The sequence below is a fragment of the Bombus vosnesenskii genome, unplaced genomic scaffold, assembly GCF_011952255.1.
Source record: "Bombus vosnesenskii isolate JDL3184/JDL3185 unplaced genomic scaffold, Bvos_JDL3184-5_v1.1 scf7180000013289, whole genome shotgun sequence".
Lineage (NCBI taxonomy): Eukaryota > Metazoa > Arthropoda > Insecta > Hymenoptera > Apidae > Bombus > Bombus vosnesenskii.
The window spans coordinates 463,628-483,252 of NW_022882942.1; the positions used below are offsets into that span (position 1 = coordinate 463,628).

At 33.3% G+C, this 19,625-nt stretch overlaps 1 protein-coding gene and 2 long non-coding RNA genes across 9 annotated transcripts in view; 2 read left to right on the forward strand and 1 right to left on the reverse strand.

Annotated features, from left to right (window-relative positions):
• Nucleotides 1-334: 334 nt before the first annotated feature.
• Nucleotides 335-18,998, reverse strand: LOC117232646. 2 transcript variants are annotated; one of them, XR_004493161.1, is made up of 5 exons: nucleotides 18,981-18,998; nucleotides 18,851-18,907; nucleotides 16,980-17,153; nucleotides 1,247-1,630; nucleotides 335-1,026 (listed from the first exon to the last, which is right to left on the reverse strand). It is a non-coding gene; the product is annotated as an uncharacterized LOC117232646 (long non-coding RNA). The 2 variants fall into 2 exon arrangements; XR_004493160.1 differs by lacking the exon at nucleotides 18,981-18,998 and having other exon boundaries at nucleotides 18,851-18,974.
• On the forward strand, nucleotides 5,417-6,595 carry LOC117232644. 2 transcript variants are annotated; one of them, XR_004493157.1, is made up of 3 exons: nucleotides 5,417-5,558; nucleotides 5,624-5,845; nucleotides 5,975-6,595. It is a non-coding gene; the product is annotated as an uncharacterized LOC117232644 (long non-coding RNA). The 2 variants fall into 2 exon arrangements; XR_004493158.1 differs by having other exon boundaries at nucleotides 5,988-6,595.
• LOC117232638 (doublesex- and mab-3-related transcription factor A2) overlaps nucleotides 12,043-19,625 on the forward strand; it is a 94,155-nt gene continuing 86,572 nt past the window's right edge. For 3 of the 5 annotated variants that reach the window (XR_004493155.1, XM_033492145.1, XM_033492148.1), the window contains exon 1: nucleotides 12,071-13,024. The gene's annotated coding sequence lies outside the window, so the exon portion shown is untranslated. The other 2 variants (XM_033492147.1, XM_033492146.1) reach the window with 2 other exon arrangements.

Consider the following 19,625-nt stretch of genomic DNA (forward strand, 5'->3'; position numbering starts at 1 on the left):
GAAACACCGAAAATGTTTCGCATCTTCGAAAGCGAATATGACAAGATTAATCGTTGATAAATAAATGATAGCCTTGCGATGGTAATAAGTTTGTGCATCTGGTTTGTTACCTTATAAGGATATAGAATTTCGAATTAAAACGAAATCGCGAATTTTCTACTGAAGCACAATCTAGCACACATCAGAGACAAAATAAGGAGGATTATGAACCTCGTAGGGAACGTATTATCATCACAAGTCGTATTACGTATTGATTTTTTGAAAATCATATCAGGTAAGAAAAACGCAAAATATATTGTATATATCGATGATATTACGGTGTTTACTGATTGCAGTAGATAGGATCTAAGTAGGGTCTCATATTTTTAATTAAAATCTTTTTTCCATGTAGTTAATGACGCACATACACGTACTTATGGCATTACAGATACGAGAGAAATAAATATTTTAGTATATTTTTGTAACATTTCAATATTTACATCAATCAGTTCGACGCTTTGTAAGTGACATAATGTCAAATAAATAAAGCACACATTCTTCGAGTATTTAATCGTAGCATTAAATATTTTCAAAGATTTAATATAGGAAATAATGCGAGAGAATGTCAATTTATTTCATATTGCTTTGTCTAAACATGCGATACAACGAGGAGGCTTCGTTTATTTGTTGCTTTTTATTTACATTCAATTCGCGGTTTCGACCGATATATGATAAACATTGCCAGAAACTATTTTTATACGAGTTTGACCGTCTGGCTACGCCAATGTTTGATATCTTCGTCTAACTATCATCTTGAATGGAAAATGGAGAGTTTAGCTCCGAGGAAGATGAATGGTATGGAATAAATTGGAATGCAACATTGCTACTTTGTCGACGAGGAGACGAACGATGTGGAAGCACTTGATGTGACGGCGGGAGGGCGAATTAGGCTCGATCCACAACGCACACTGTAAATCTAACTAACTTCATATCATTCAGTGTCTTATGATGCAACTGAATTACCGATGTTACCGATCTATGCGATTTCTGAAAAAGCAATGGCTCGAAACAAGATCTTTTCCTTACTAAAATTTCTATCACGTCGATAACTTTAACGAATACCATCTGTTGTATGAACAAATCTTAAAATGGTTAGAGAAATTCACGTAGAAGGGGCAGGGCAAACGACCAGCACTGCGCGACCAAGCGAAGATCGCATTGGCGTAACAAACTTTGAATCGCTCATGCGACCAGACGTAATGCTTACCTTAGTGTGCGGTAAAAGAGCGACTTATAGTGTGATATATCGAATAGAGATTGCCATTTATAACCTGAACAAGACAGGGATCTGCCGAAGACAAGCTCCAGACATTGAAGGACTTATTTTTTTGTATTTCGTTCGACCGATCTCATCGCTGACGCGACGTGTCTTCTTTCTCGCACACTGATCCTCTCACCTTCACTCGCGCACCATCTTTCTGATACCTCTTTTCGTGCCCTTTTTACTTTGTCGAGTACGCACGTAGCCAAGCCTCTGGTTCCGTCTTGCATAAACGACGATGCACCGGAGCTAACCACTTATCTCAATGTCATTGCACTTACACCTCAAAACCGAAAGGTTCGTTGTCTCTTGAACTTTGATTTTTATCGTCTGAAATAGGAATACCAAATATTTACGAGAGTATGGAGTCATTACGATTATTTTAGATACGTACATGAAGTTAAAACTCGCTGCACTTTTTATTAGCGGATTCAATTAAAATTAAATTAGTCTATACGATATGGTCGGTCTATAACGTATAGTCTATAATCGATACGATAAAGGGGTTTCGATAATTTCGGAGACTTTCGTATAACAGTGCCTCGAGGGCGACTACCGTATAAAATTGACAATAAAATGAACACCGTGATAGCAGAGCAAATCTTATATCTATATTGACTAATATATACTATCAATAACATTGTTGCGAACAAGTCATTCCTGGACACCTTCACAAATTTTCCCTTCGTCATCTTCTTTGCGTTACTAAGCTATAGTTTTTATCAAATTACACATAAGTGAACTTTCTATGTATAAGCACTGGCTTTCTGTGATAGGAAAGGGATTACATATTTTATAAAAGACTGGTGTGTTTTTGCAGCATCTTTTCTAATAAATTATGTATATGTATATATGTATATTTTCTCATATATCCGTGCGTACTCCGAATGGCAAATCATATTTCGATCTTAAGACACGGTGGCTTGACGTTAACAACAGTCGAAGAAGAAGAAGAGACTTCGTCGCGAGTCAAATGTTGCAACGTTAATCGTGGAATTAGAGAAATAGCAATATGATTTCTCTTTTGTTTCCCACGATGAAATTTCATGACTCTAGTCGTCAAGATCCGTTTGGTCGGATATCTAGCAGGCGATTAATCGCTTGTTTTACGGTCTGTGACCGTGTGTTGCTATTAGAAGACGCAGAGCTACAAACTTTGTGTGTAATTAGTTATGTCACCATGGTACTTAACAAGAGAAAATAATGAGTACCAAGGAGTGCAATAAATTAAGCCTTTCTTACAAGAGTAACTAGTAATGCATGGGTTAAGAAGATTGATTGCTCTGCAACTGCGTTTTCGAGGAACTGACATTTGTTATAGAATCGTCGGTGCTGACGAACGAAGACTTCGGGCAACTTTACTGTATCTTAGCATTTTTCTTTTAAAAAGTCTGTAAAATAAAGGTAAAAGCTGTACTAATACCATTCGGAAAGATCTGGACTTTTCATTTTGTAATTACTTAGAAAGAATTCCAAAAAGATAATGTATCCCCTTAAGTGTCATTTATAAACCGTATCCTATTATTATGCATTGCGCAACCTTCGATTCGTTGGCGCATTCGTACAGTTCCGAAACCAAATATCGAATTTCATTTATAAACTAGCTGGCCGCCCGCGGCTTCGCTCGTACAGTATTTGGATTTATGTTTATTACTCATTGTTTGAACGCCCTTTAAGAGTTGAATTTTAAGAAACGGTCCAACGTTCACGTTTGTAACTGTAGTGGACATAGAGATACGATTATCCTGTAAGAACAGTTTCACCCTTTTTTGTTCCTTTAGAGTCTCACTTTTATTTCCACAAATCCTTTCTTATTCCATGTTCAAATTTCACGTATCTAGATACAGCGATTTGGGCTGGGCGTTGATGAATAGATCAGTCACTTTTGTATTATATATACATACATAGAGATAATTGAAAATTCAACAATTACAATGCAAGGGGTCAAACTCAAACCGTTTGTGTTTCACGAGACTACGTGGAGCGGACGAGAACGAGGCAATCAATGAATGCGAATACCGGAGTCATGAGGACAAAAGGGTAAACGCGTGAACAAGCGGCAAAAAGAGAGGAAAAAAAGGCACGGTGACGGAGGAGAAGAAATACCGGTAGAATTTGTAACCTAAGACGGTGGCAGCATTGGCAAAAACCTCGACGTAACAGCGACATGAATGTGTAAACCATAGCAAGGTATTTTATTCCAGAGCACAGAACAATTTACGATGTTGCATTCGTGTGTTAACATATGGCTACGAGATTGTTGTATGTTTGCCGATCAGTATTGCGCGAGAATGCAGTGACCGAATCGTGCGTATACGTACGACGAACATGCGATCGTATGTGCATGTTTCCCGAAAAAGATCATCTTTGATAACATCTTAGAAGTTAGCGAAGCAATAAGTAAAATTATACATTGAAAGATCAAGCAGTGACATTGATTTGGTCAAGAGTCGATATTTTGTTTCTGGAACACATTTTTATTTTAATCCTTAATCGGTATAATCGTTGCGTACATATCGTTGCTTAATGATCTTATGTTGAAATAACTTGATAATTATTAATAATTCGTGAATTATGAAAAATTTTACGAAACTGACAATATCGGCTACAATTCGTTATGGTTACATCGATGGATTAATACGTTCTTTGTATGCAAATTGTAAACCAGTTCCTGCGACTACCTTTTTTTTTTTTTTATTTAATACGAAAGTAAAAGTCTTAAATAGCAGTAGTGAATATAGTCATCTTTTCATGCCAGATTATTATGTTTGAATTATCAGAGACGATTGACGCGAACGATGTAACCTTAAACTTTGGATATACATCGATGGGACGTAATTACCATTATCGCTTCCTGCGTCTCTGATAAGACACATTCTCGTTTCTATACCACGAATCGTACTATCAATATCGTTTAGTTGAGTCGTTAATTAAATCTTGTTATGCATAGCTTCGGATTAAAATTAGCAACAAACGTAATACTCGCGAATTCAAATAAAACAAAATACTAATTAGATATTTATAAATATATTTATAAAATAAAAATATTAATCCTGCAACTAGGCTATTATACAGATTACCCGTTTAGTAATTATACACGTTTCATTATGAAACCATTTCTAAATATATTATACAAGATATAAGATATCGTTTTATATACTGGAAGAGAAATTTGACCCATCTATGGAAGAACCGTATTTTATTTGTTGCTACTCTACGAGAAATACACCGAGCAAAGTTTTCCGAACGAACGATCTTTGCTTTGAAACGGTGAAACATTTTATATCCGTTTTTATAGATTTCGTCCAGCAGTACACTGTATTCTTATTTCGTATAAAAAAGATGCCAAGTAATGAAAAATTTTAAGATATTAAAAAAATGACATTATTTGCAATAACATCACTTTTCTCAATTTTTCAATTTATGGAGTTGATCGTCATGTCTTCTGAACGGCTCAAATATATATCCACGATCGTTATTAGCATCTCTACTTGTCGAATGAAATAAAAATACTTATATGTAATTGGAATTCCAATATAATCGGGCAATAACTGAGATTTCGTTTCAATACACAGAATTTATACGACTATACGTAATTAATAGTCTCCGGATACAGAATAATTTCGTAAGTAGAAATCCTAACGCTCGAAGAAAGTCAAAACATCGTTCAATTTCCAACTAAAGACTGACATGTCTAAACTCTGAGTGTTGTGCCATTCGAGTAACATTTTACAACCATGTGGCGTTCGTTCTTCGAGTAAACGGACACGCATCGTTTGGAACGTATTCTGCAACCTGCGAAACAATTTATGAGACGCGTATTGTCCCTACACGACGTATATATTAAGTTGTCCGAAAAGTTCCTTACGTTTTACAAGGAAATAATAGATGCATAACATTTTTTGTTTTATATTATAAGTATATTGTTATAAAGTGGATCATACATAATTCAATGAAATAATATAAAACAAAAAATGTTGTGTATCTATTATTTCCTTATAAAACGAAAGAAACTTTTAGAACATCTTAATATATATTATGACGATCCACGCACATTACGTTTCTCGTGCATGCAACGGGTATATATAATCTACGCTAAACGAATCAAATCATATACAACCAGATCGGCGATCAACTATTTCTGCCGGTACAGTCGTAGACAAAACGTAGTCATCATCACAGGTGATCGTCAGCCTGTCCAGTTCAACCGCGACAGAAGAGTTATATTTTGTCGCCGTGTGATTAATCATTACAATCGGTATTCTTTCTTTTTCTTTTCAACCTATTCCTAACTCGCGTTCACGACCCTTATTCATTTTGCAGAAATGACTATAATCGAGACGAAGATCAACAATACGCGCTGTTTCGCGACCATTTGCAGTATTTGCGTAGCATCGTGTGTGCCATCGATTCGAATTGCGGGAAACGCGTGCGAAGAAAAGAGCAAGAATGAAAAGAGAAGGAACGAAAAAGTCGAACGATGTTATTAATTCGATTGCTACTCTCAAAATGTAAAGTTAGCGGCCTATGAGAAGAATTAATAAAGTAAGATTTCAAAAATACATATCTATGTACTTCTTGTATGTAAAAACTATGTAATTTTTGTATGTATTGCTGAAGAGTGGCAAAGGGTTATATGAATAATTTAAATTAGAATATTTTTCTCTAATCTAGCCTATTTTCCCAGATAATGATGGAAGCAGCTTTTATTTAACGTTACACAACGTAATGACACGATGGCACGATACTGTTTTATCATTGTTCGAGTGACGAATGTGTGTTCTACAAACCCTAATTTTATAGAAAGCACGTAGTTTCGAAAAGTCGACATTAAAAGCAATAGACAAATAATTGAGAATGATCCAAGTATTTTGGCAACGAAGTGTTTCGCTCTCCCTTTATAACTGCACTAACTGTGCCAGACATACGCACATCATATAATTGATACAACTGATTGTGAGTGTAAACACCAGATGAACAGGTGACAGATAACGTTGCCAAGTACAGGTTAAGACAGTGTATAAATTTGTTGTGTCTAATACAGTATACAGTGACTAAACTTGGTCTGCGACGTAGTTATGTGCTGCATCTTTATATCATTTTACCATTATCTTAATACGCTATTAGTAACAATCTTACTATACTTGTAATAGTTACTTATTATTTTCCATACTGTTTCACTGTTTCTTTTATTATATATCAATATTAAGTCGTAACGAACTAGCTTATTTGTTGATAGGACTGTACTGGCAATTACACCATTTTTAATATAGTAAGACGTTAAATATGTTATAATTTGATTACGAGTTCTTTTCTCTAAAAATATTTCTTATGTATCCTTACTTTCTTTTTATGTTTTTGACAATAATTGCTAAACTAATTTCGAAATACATTGGACAAATTATGGCTATCATTCTGATCATAAATATCATAACAATCAAAACAATCAGTGCTCAAAAAGATACTAATCAATATAGTAAAGAATAAGTAAATGTCGTTTATTAAATTGTTAAATTATCTAGCTAGAAAACAATACACTCGAAACGATAAACTTAAATAACATGTAGCTCATGTCCGATACCTTAGTATTCCACAGATTCTTGGAATCAGCAATGATTCCAATGCACGGCAGCAATCGTCTAAATGCCGGCTTCGTTTAGGTGCGTCTGCTATTGACAAGAATACACGTAAGACACTTGTAATTTCATACCATCTCTACCATGTAACCAATCCACGTTAATCTAAAGGACTTTGACCTCGATTTGCGTAAATTCTGCAGAAAATAAGCACTGCCCACACGAACAACTGACGCTCCAGTGCTCGTCAACTTTTTTTCTTTAACGTCGTTCATGCAGATAAAGCGAGACAACACATCGCAGAGAAATACATTCACCTAGAAAACATAGTCGATCGAAGGACATATTTTGTCACATTCAACATACTCGCGTGTACATCGATTGTAAACTGCTTTACTCAAAACAAACACAAAAAAAATAGTTTTGCACGATATGATAATTTTTTTTGATATTTCTAATAACTTGAAATCACATGTAAAGTCGATTAAGTCAGCTAGAGATTAATTAGATTATTTGGCAGACTATTTTTTTAGTCAAATCCTTTTTTGCAAAAATAAGAATTTACAATTAATATTGGAATACAAAACGGATATATAAATGCAAATCTAGAATTGTTCTAAAGCAAAACAAATATCTATATATAATAAAAAATCACCGCGTACGTTCCTATTTTAAATTTGCATACGATAAACATGTAACTATATACAATAAATATGAGAATTCTAAGAGATCTATAAATTATTCGTTGTTCAAGGGAGGAATTAAGAGAAAAATATATGCCCAATATATTTTACCATTTTCTTCTTCGATAGTACACAATATTATTTTAATTTTTTTAAGACACATATAGACACGTTAAACATTCTATATGCAACGAAACACGCAATGGCTGTAAAAGTGATAAAATCTGATAAAAATTCATATTTCCACATACGTAGGTGACAATGCAATTTATATGTCACCGAAATGTAATATACATTCAACATAAATTACATATAATTGAGGGGGATGCAAAAAGACACAAAGAAAATTGAAATGCACTGGTTCGAAAACATATCTTTAAGCATCTGTGCGTGCATACGAACACGCATATGTACATAAACTTGTGTAAACGTGTAATAGTGCATATACACATGTTGGTTGTTTATGAGTAACAAAAAGCCAAAAGGTAAGATAACATAGTAACTGGAAGGAAGGAAACACGTAAACCTTACAAATGGTGTGTAAGACCCGAAAGGAATGAATAAAACGGAACAAGACAAAGAAAAGAAACAGCGTTTCCAAGGAAAAGTAAATATAGAGTTAAGAATAAAATAAAAGGAGACACAGGATAAGCAAAACAGGCAGGAAAACTATCAATGGATAAACAATGTGTTTGATGGCAAAAATTGTTTGCAGCGCAATATACACATTATACTGAAGATATTTCAACGTTAAATATCCAAGATCTTTTCAAAGATCTAAATTCCATTAATATTTGGTCCTCGCTACATCGTGCAATTTTCTATCAAAATGGTATTAGTGTCTGAATTTTTTTGTGATCGACTGTATATATCTATATTCATATTTATTCAAATGGCAATAAAAGGGGATAGGTCCTCATTATTATTATTTTTTACTATAATCCACCAGTATGAGAATTGATTTTCGATAATTTCGATCTCAAAGACGCAGCACGTTCTGGAAAGCCAGTTGAGGCTAACGAACACCAAATAAAGGCACTGGTCGAAGCACATCGTCGCATAACAACACGGGAAATTGTTAAAAAATTGAGTTTACATAACTGAATAAAACTAAGTAAAAAGATCGTCTTCAATTCTCATACAAAAAAACGAAATTACATTCCAAACTACTCAATAGGCAAACTGCATCATCGAGTATCGTGTTTTTTAAAGCATCGTCCCAAACGATAGAATTTAAGTAGTTACACACTCCAGTGTAATCACCACGTTTGAAATCGTACTTATAGGTAACATTATTATTAGTAAACGTTGCGTAGAGTGATGGATGAACGTGCAATTGTATGGTTAAGGCAGGATAGTATAAATCACATTCGAGTAATGGATCGACGGATATAGATATCACAACGTCATTGATGTTAGAGAAACTCAAATCCAAGCAAGAGGCAAGAGAGTTCCACGTATGGTTCATTTGGGCTAAACTGCAGAGACAAGGTCGTTCACCAAATATTCGGAGGAAGACGCTATCCCTCGAGTAAAATCGAATTCGAGTGGAATTTGACTACTCCACTTAACACAGGGCTGGTTGAAGTCACGCGATATAAATACGTAATTGCTAAAACACAGGTCAACAATCTCGATAATACTATTGGAAAAATCTGAGTATAGGGAGAGTGGCTATAGACAAGAATAACGAGAGAAAAAGAGCAATGGAAAATGACAGTCATTGAAAATTAGGGTAATATATACCCAAACATAAATATAATTGTACACCAACACATACGAGTTACGATGTCAACAGAGTCGAGAAAACAAAGGCGAGTTACTGGAAAAAAGAGTTAAAAGGAAAAGAGCAGAAAAACTAAGTATTTAATGGCTTGTGATCGCGTCAGCTAATTGGGTCAGAAATACCATTGATATACAGGTATATCAGAACATAGTGCAGACATTCAGAAGGTGTTATCACCATATTGGCGGGGTAAAATGTATATATAGTTTGAGCACTGAATAGCAATCGTGACAATAATACGTTAATAAACAGTCGTGAACTACCTACTAGTTCAGACGAAACTAATTTCATCTGCCAAATCTTTTAATCCACATGAAAATCGATAATTTTTAATTGCGCAAGATGTAATCAGATTAGTCAGAGAGATTTACGATTTAACTGGAAACAATTTGACCTAAGTGCTCCACGTAAAGATTTTTGTCACTGATCCGGCATCTATGGAATGCGTAAAATCCGTTTCTACCGCAACGACAACAATTGTCGTGGGTCAATCAGTAAATTTAGTCGCAAGTAAAGTACTACCGGGATATCGCATGTGCACACGTATCTTTCGTTGGCTATCACACGGTGAATCCACTCGGAGGACGTTTTACGATCGTCATTTCACCCCAACCACTAATCCTAACTTCCAACTCATCTAAACTCTACGTTCACCCCTGCAACGTCCCTATTTTCTCAAGTCAATAGTTAAGAACATTTGCTGTCCTGTCTTAATTACATATATGCATTCACCTATTTAAGTGACAAATATCGTAATGGATTCTAACCAAACTTTGTGATAATTTGAAAATTCTGTATGTGATCAATGTATTTTGTGGATTTTTATACATTGTATGAATTAAATTTCATACACACTTACAAGGTAAGGTATTCGTTATAATATTTAGTAAGCAAAACAAATTTTTGCCTACGTTTCATTTAATTTATTATCTACTGATAAACAAAAGTACTGGCATAGCAGGGATTTTCGTATAAAATTCTTTGTAAATCTATATATTTATATATAAATTTATATAAACAAACACACAGCCTATATTGTTAGACAATGGATAATTTTTAATACACCGCACTATACGATCAATTTAGTGATCAAGTATACTCTTATGATTTCATATGAAAAAGCGTATCCGAGGAAAATTAATATTTTCATAAAATTAATTTGAAAAATAACAATACTGCAAAAAGCGTGTGTTAATTAGATAGACTTAGTTAAAGGATAAGAATCAGGATTTATGTAGGAATTTGTAACGATATTTATCTATTTAATAGTAGAAAAACAGTGGCTCGCATGTCCATAAACTAAGAGAAAGATATATAAAATATTTTATTTCACATTGAACGATTGCTATAAGCGCTTTGGTTAAGTACATATCTATAAAGCGAGAACGCTAGAACGAATAGAGGCATCGTTTATATAAAACGAAGGAAAGAAGGATATTAAATATAAAGCTGATATATATATATATATATATATATATATATATCAAGTCGTTTTTGTACGGCAAGATTCGTTTTATGACTTGCAGCTTGTTTGCGACCACATTCGCACGTACATACTCTGTTTCCAGACTTACAATCTTAATATCATCGCTAAATAATATATAAAGTTGCGTGAAGCGTATCATTAAAATGCATGTCACGTCTATCGTGATAGATTTGAACGCTGAAAGGGAAATTCATTATTTGCGTTACAAGATGTGGAATACTGCAATATCTATGTATATTGCTTATAATATATAAACAAAAATATTATGTACAGTGTATCTTTTCACACAAAATTAAAATATTTATAAATATTTTTAAATAGAAATATTCTTTTGATTGAAAGAGAAAATTTATATAAAAACTATATTTTACGATTTACAAATTATTTTAGAATATTTCTGGTTCTTTTGCAAAACAAAATGAATAGCTAATATTTAGGAAATGAAGTTTTATTGCGTCACAGGAATGTTATTATCCCAAGCTATGAATATTCCCTGTGTGAATAGAAGTAGCAAATTATAATATTTAACCTTTTCCTTGACTTCAGCTGTATTTATTTCGACCGTTGATACATTGCAACGTTTCAAAACACACAAAGATGTACAGCAGTTGTAAGAAGTTAATGTATTGTATAATTAAATTAATCTTACATTTATGGGAAGAGTAATTATATTGTTACTCACTCAGGCGAAGATTATCAACTGCACAGGTTACTTCACATTGGCTTCACGTAATTACATTTGATTTATTAATAAACTACATTTATGGTATTATCGAAAAATCCATCTTTCTCCTATCGTGTGACTTAACATACTATAATATTTGAAATTTTATTCTACGCACCATATTAACAAAATTTGCTGCGATACTAATCGAAGTTGATCTCGATGGTGTTCGGTAAATCATCGAGTTCGTTTGCTGACGATAAATGATGCATTTAAAGACGCAACACTCTTCGCGCGCAAACGAACTTCTTACTTCTTACCGACGACACATGCTTTTGTGCACGTGCGTCAGTCAGATAGATACAATCGTAAAAACTTGACGTTCATCTAAACCCGCGTGCCACCTCCATTTATCCAACCACCACTCTCCAACGAAAGACCTCTCGCTCTCCTGAGAGCCGAGTGCCCAACTTGCCTCCTCCCAGTGCCAGAGACGTGCCCCCTCCTAGCCGGTACCCGCGGGCTACCATGCACCTCGTCGGCGTGCCGCTGCTACCAGCACTCTTAGTGAGTTACGGGCCGCATGCAAGTGCGCATTAAATGTGTCGGTAGTGTGTCGTATTCGTTCCACTCGCACTTTTCCACGTTTCACCATCTAGATTCTTCTCTCAGTATATTACCAAACCATCGCTTTTCATTCGAACGTATTCCACCCGATGGAGCTACGTCAGCCGGATACTCGGCATGCTTCTTCACGCTCCTGCACGCTGTTGTGCGATGTATCGTGATATTTCTTCGCTATAGTGTTAGAAAGCTTTCCAAGAAGAGAAAGGGATTCGCATAGAGCAATACGGTCAATTTTCTATACAGACTCGTAGTCTTGTATTTTGACGAACATCATCGACGAAAAAAGATAAAACAAGAATCAATTGTAATGTATTCCAATGGAGGGAACAGCCGCTTCTCATTACATGAGGGGGAGAAGCAGAAGTAGGAGGAGAATAGAATAACACACGGGCATGAGAAAGACGACGGTACGGGACGAGACACTTGAAGTGCGCGGCGCGCAGGCGGAAGTTCGACGTGCGTTGTTATGTTTTTTGCGGAACTAGATGTGCGACGTTGTTATTTGCCACGGATTTTTCGATCTGTCGTTTTCATTTCAAAACTAGTGCGTGGTGTTAATAAGATCATGATCTTTGATTGAATTGTCTTTATCAATCGTTCGAATCAAGACAGAGAGAGAGAGAGAGAGAGAGATAATATGAAAAGACTGAGCAGTGCAACAGGCCAGCGAGACAGTGTAATAGAAACAATTAGAAAATAAGAGAAGGTGACAGAAAGAAGGAAAGAATATTTGCCAACGAACCGGTGATTGCTATCGTATTACGTAGTTTTGCGTTTGTGTTGTTAATAGCAATGTGCATGCGTTGACGTGTACGTGTACGAAAAAGACAAGACGGAATATAGAAACATGTCGGTCTGCTGCGCGCGCATGTGATTGTTCTCCCGCGAAAATGCAATACAAGGTTAGTACTCATCGTATGGTATCAACTAGTATACGTATTTTTATAGAACGTGTGTAACGCGTTATTTTATCGAAAAAACTATGTCATTCGGTGGACACATAAAATTATAATTCAAGGTTATGTGTAACATAGTGTTTTCCTGACGGTTGTGGTTTTATACTTCAAGCATCAGCGTTCATTGGTTGTCAAGAACTTGAGAGTATAACAAACAATCTCGTCAGAAGCAAATTTTTACTTCGATAACATTAGGTAAGATCACGGTATTTTGTATTTGCTTTTGGTTTCTTTTTATTCCAGTGAAGCGTTGATCGTATCTCAAAGTAGCTATCAATTTCATGGCCGTTCATTTAGGCGTGCCGCTAAATTGTTGGTTTCTGTATACGGTGGCTGAGTTAAAGTCTTTATATATATTTTGTACATGTAGCCAGATGCGTCTGAGTTGGTAATAACTTTCCCACGAATAATGCATCGCAACTATTCGTTTTCCCTTGCGCTATTGCAAAGTTTTGAAAAGGAGACACGACTGCAATATTATTGTAGCTATGTACACATATTCAAATAGATTCTTTAAGTGCTTCATGTGCTATATACACTTCATGATACGTAAGAAAATTAGGGAAAATTATCATTTACGTCATATAGTAGTGTACTACATACATATAATTCTGCATTCTATTCGTAATTGTAGTTTCAAGAAGTTTGACGATTAACTTAAACGTATACTATCCGTAACAAAATTATAAAACATGTTTTGTGTTTCTTGGTCTGTTATTTACTAAAAATTGTTGGTTAGCGCTGCTCGGTGTAATAAAGTGACTAAAAAATCAGAATGAACAAGTTACAATATAATTATTCTTTTGCCGACAAAATTTTTTGTGTTTCTAACACCAGATACAACTTTTTCAGCTTATTAATAACATTAATAACATAATAACATTTGTAACGCGAAATTGATAGTGCTATATTTGTCAGCTTATCTGAATGTTTTGAGTTTTATACTATGGAAGAGTTGATTATTAAATACATAAACTAGCTTTAAAGGAGATTTAAAGCATTCAGTACATCGCATCATAAAATTATCAAAATTATCAAAGATACATCTTTTCAGAGGACATAGCATACAGCCAGGTGCCTCGTTTCTGTTAAATACATATGTATGAACTCTCAGAAAGATATCGAAATGGAAATAAAACGCTAAGTCGGAAACTATTTGTAATTATTTTACAATTTTAAATAATATCTATTTTCCAGCTAAAATTTTTACAAACCACAATATCATTTCTAAAAATTTTAATTACGCTTTGATAATTTTGCAACGCTATGCAATTATGTAACGATATTTATTAACATCATAGATCATATAGCAGAGTGTTTTTACAGAACTACTTTGCTATCAGTTAACGTATTTAGTACAAAAATATCTCGATACTACTTTTTACATAATACTATCTGTCATCAAAAGTGTTTTTTACACTTGCCACTAATATATTCTTATTTACAATTACAAAAATCTTATGCTGCTTTATATAATCGAATTATAAATACAGTTGACCTTTGACCGATCACTCACAAATCGATCTATTCAACTTGTCTAAACTTTTTATCATGACAAATAATGAGATTGAAAGAAAATGAAAAGGCCTGTATTATTCACAGACTATTAATTGTAGTCAATTTAGCAGTTATGTTATTAAGTGATAAAAAATAAGAAAAAGATGCAAGAAAGAAATAGACAAATGAAGAATATTGAAAGATATCTTTCATTTATTATCGTAATCTTCAAAACTATCTGTATTCTTAGCCATTTAATGAGTAAATAGTATAAGTAATGTGTGTTTTCTCTTCTTTATTACTTTCAAGCAGATTTCTTTTTTAATTATGGGAAATATTTTGTGTTTAACTAATTACTAATGATATTAATAGATAATTAAAAGCAGATATAATGTTAAAATTTAAGAGCAGTTTCACCAAAGATAAACACACTTATCGTTCAGTCAGTTAATAAAGTTTAAAAGACAATACTATGTATTATTTATACCCAACGTTGTGTATAAAAGTTAATTTGTTTAATAATAATAAAAATTTTTTTAATTTACTTTGCTGTAAGTACACAATATTTTATTAATAGCATAGAAACTAATGCCTTTGATAAATAATAGATTATTGTAGATTCATTTTTAAGGAGTAAAAAGCTACAGACGAGCAGTCGTCACGTATTTAAATCCCGCATTATTTAAAAGTTAAATATAGTTTTCAATGTTTTGAATATCTTGTGATTGTGTGTTGAATGTAATAAATATGTGTATGTTAGTTATTATAAATTTTAGATACATAGGTTTATGTTGCATTACAATATAAACGGCTAATGAATGTATGTATATCAAAAAATGTATCGCACTAACTGCAGTATATCACTTTTGTATGTTTGTCATCCTATTTTATCCATATTTGTTAACCATATTTGTTAACCTAGTTTGTTATCCATATTTGTTAAGCCATTGACCGAATCATCCTTTAACTAGAAATTTCTGATGAAAATCTCTTTCAAACAATTACAAAACTAAAAGTTAATAAAAATAAATCTGTTTTAGTTAACAAAAGCGAAAGTTTGTTTCACCATTAAATATTATAACGATTATAATATACGTATTTCGAATATCTTATATATTACATAGATAAATATAGATAACTCATTTACCTCGGTTAATAGGTTAAACCGGGAGAAAATATTTCCTGATAAACATTTTTGCCCTATTGTTCGTATCGTATCATCCCTTACTAAACGCTGTTGGAGCGTAGCTAAGTTGGAAGAGAGCAGGGACGATTAATCATGGTCTTGCCGAAACGAAGCGAGAATCTGCTGAATGTATACCTAACATGGCGCAACATGTATTTCTTGCCTCTGAGAGTGCGGTTTTTCGATAGAGTGAATCTTCACGGTGAAGATTCATTGAGAAACAAAAAGAAAGAAGAACCGAAAGAATTAAACTGGTGGATATATAAAAGAACAAAACGAACGAATGAAGTATTCGATTCGCGTTTCGTTCGAAATTGGCCGATACGGTTTGATATTGCAGAAAGAATCAAAGAGGAGCAAAGGCAGTCGATAAGAAGATTGCGACGTCACTTAAATAAATTTCTGCTAGTGGTTTTTGATATTGTATGATATATCCAAATCGCATGATAACGATAAAGTAAAAAAAAAAAAAAAAGAACCGATAAGTAAAAAATCGTAAATACAATTGAAGGAGCATTTTCTTTTTTGACAATTTTATAATTTGTAAACATTACTCGTAAAGTCTCATTTCTTTTATTAACAAACTTGTTATCGCTACGCAAAGATATTTATTAATACTAAGAATTAGTGACTTGTAATATTTCGCTAACAATACTGATTGAATTGTGCAAGACAGCTCTGACCGTGTAAAATACCTTTTCTATTGTCACTTAATTGTCGATGAAGTAAAAGTAGTTTTTTTTAAATATAAGATTCTATTTTGATTCGAAATTGTACTTCAGAAAAATGTAAATAATGTTGGTTGATACAGTAGAATTTCTCTCTTTATTTATCTGAACGATTTTGATTTTAATTAATGCCCGGTTTACTGAACTACCGATTAAATTTATATATCTGAGCATAAATACCTATTGAACGAATAATCATAGTTATTTTCTGTAAAATCGTTGTTTCTCATTCAATAAACATTCAAAGAGGATACAAATAATGAAAAGCTGTAGTTATACATTTATTTTGTATTAATAAATTTTTAATATCATATTCTTGTAGTCAAGGATATCTCAGAACACAGTCTGTTATCAGAACTGTTTTTTTATGACTCTTGCAAGTAATTTCTACAGATATTTATAGTGTGTTTTAATAGTGATAAATCACATTTTAAGACAAAATCTGGTAAAAGCAGTCTTCATATTTTTGAACAAATATATATATACATACTTTTACGTGATTGTCGCGACGTGTACCAACAAGAAACATAGTTGGCGTTGGAGAAGACATTGTTTATTTTGTGACCGTTGCAGAACCACGAAGAAGGTTACTCGTTTGTTTCCTTTTGTTGGGCTGGATCACCGCCGGCACCTTTGATGCTGGTACCCGAATTATGTATCATTTCTATGAAAATGGAAAGGTTATAACTACGAAGAAGCCAGAGAAAGAGGAAAGAAATAAAACGGTAGTTCTGTGACACTTTATGTTTCCGGATTCTTGTTTTACCGGTCTATTAAAATATAATGTTATTTTCTCCGAAAAACGTTACATGTTAAGGCTTCTTTGTTATCTGAAAGAAATTGTAACGAGTTCGTGCAAAATGTTTATACTATGTCCAATGTTAATGGACAAAATTCAACCAGATAAGATGCGGTATAAGATATTAAAATTCTTTATTACCTTATTTTGTGTTCTTGCTCCTATTTGATACTCGCTACTTTATGCTTCTTTTATGTTATTTTTACTAACCGTTCCACTGCGACTAACCGTTCCACTGCGCTTCCTGTCGCATTGTTTTTTAATAGCAATAATTGTAGGTAAGAAAATACGTTCCAAAGTATGACGATTATAAACGCATGAAAAATATGTGCATGAACAATTGAGAGAGATCTTGAACTAAAGTGGAATATGTACCTTAGTGTATAGATACGTATATGAATTTAATTGTAATTCTAATTTAATTTATCAATTTATTATTATAATTCTTTTAATGGAAACAATAAAGAATAAAATAAGAAGAAATAAAAAATTAGCCTTTGACTTTTACAGACAAGTATAAAATTTAATGTGACGTTTACTATATCGTGTAAATTAACGAATAAAATGTCTTTATTAGTTGAACACTCCAATGCTAAATATTTTAGAATACTTGATTTTCTGAAATCGAAGCACTTATGCAACTGAATTGAAAGTTTTCACTCTTAAATATGGAAGTAGACTAACGTTTATGTATACAAGATACAAGCAGTTATCGATCCATATGTGTATCGTGGAAACCGAGACTAGCATGTATTTTGTAACTTTGTTCAATGCGATAAGATAACTTTTTTTAACGATTCCACTATTGATAAAGATTTTTGCAAACGTTATTTGTAGTCATCGAATCATAGACAAATAGAAATTTTTGAAGTTATTTCGTAAATCAGCATAATCCATCATCACTATCCACCAGCATTTCGCAAAGTACTTCGTACAATATTAGTTATTATAAATAAAATAAAGAATTTCAGTCGCCATAATTATCGTTTAGAAGATTCTTTTTAATACTTTTTGCTTTTTGCTTTTTAATACTAATCTAGGTAATGTACCAGTTTTAAAAGAAATTACGCAATACAAAATGTTATATTACATAATACAATTTTATCGTTATATTAAATGTGATTTTAGCTTACTAATAATATAATTTGCAGTTAATTCACAGTTAATAATATTCTGATTTCAATATAATCCATGATAGCTACCTATTTATGTAATAGTTCAATTTATAATATATAATAGTTCTATTTATAATTATACAATTAGTACAAATGCAACAAACTCTAAAAAAGCTACAAGGCCCAAGACCAACTATGTGCTATATGTATCAATGGAATTATATATGTACATTACATATGAAAAATATAGTTTAAAACTATAAAGTTCATGTTTCCTTTACATTGGAATAAAGCAAATTTACCAAAGAACTAAAATTAAATAAGAATTTATTTATTAAAGCAGACCTGAATTTTATATTTTTAAATTCTTTACGATGCATCTGACGATACATCTGAAAACATTTCCGAGACGCATTATCATTCAGAATAAAACTGAAAGCGACTTACTTGACTTTATTAACATCTAATATCGTTGTGGCCTTCACCATTTCATCCGATGATTTTCTTATATAGGACAATTTATAATCGTATATTAGACTGTATATTAGATACTTTGCGGTTAATAATTTACCTGTACCTCCCGTGTAAGTTTCCAGCTCTCGGTTTGTACATGCCGTACAAACTAACATACAACGAGTAAACTAACTGCTTAATTGAATTCTGTGAATCTTGGTTTTCCTCGATACGCGAATAACGGGTCAGACTCGAAATATTCTCTGGTCACTGGGCGATCGGTGCTGACGCGCTGATTTCCAACGACTGCACGTTGCCAGTCGAATTCGTCGCCAAGCTCTTCTTCGTTGCCGCCGTTGGTATCTTTTTTTACAATAAATCAATTTTTTTATTGCACTATCACTCATCCTCGTACCATCGAATCGTCTAAAGTCGTCGTGCTCGTGAAAGACGCCTTTAACGAAATTAGGAAACTACCAAAGCTCAAATGCTCCTGCTTCGGTCAATAGAAGAAATAAAATAAACGTGCCACTCGTTCGTGGGTTTAACGTACCTTACGTACTGTGAGTACTTAAATTGAACAATGCTGAATCCTACGACGACGGACTAGTATTGCTTGTTGATTGGCTATGCTTCAGGATTATAATGTGTATCCTGTGAATGATTACTATGCAAATGTCTGTGGCAATAATAGCAACAACGAAAACTTGCACAATCTCTTTTCTGTAGATCTTTCTGTAGATTTTTAGCTCGGATGTAGTCAGAGTTA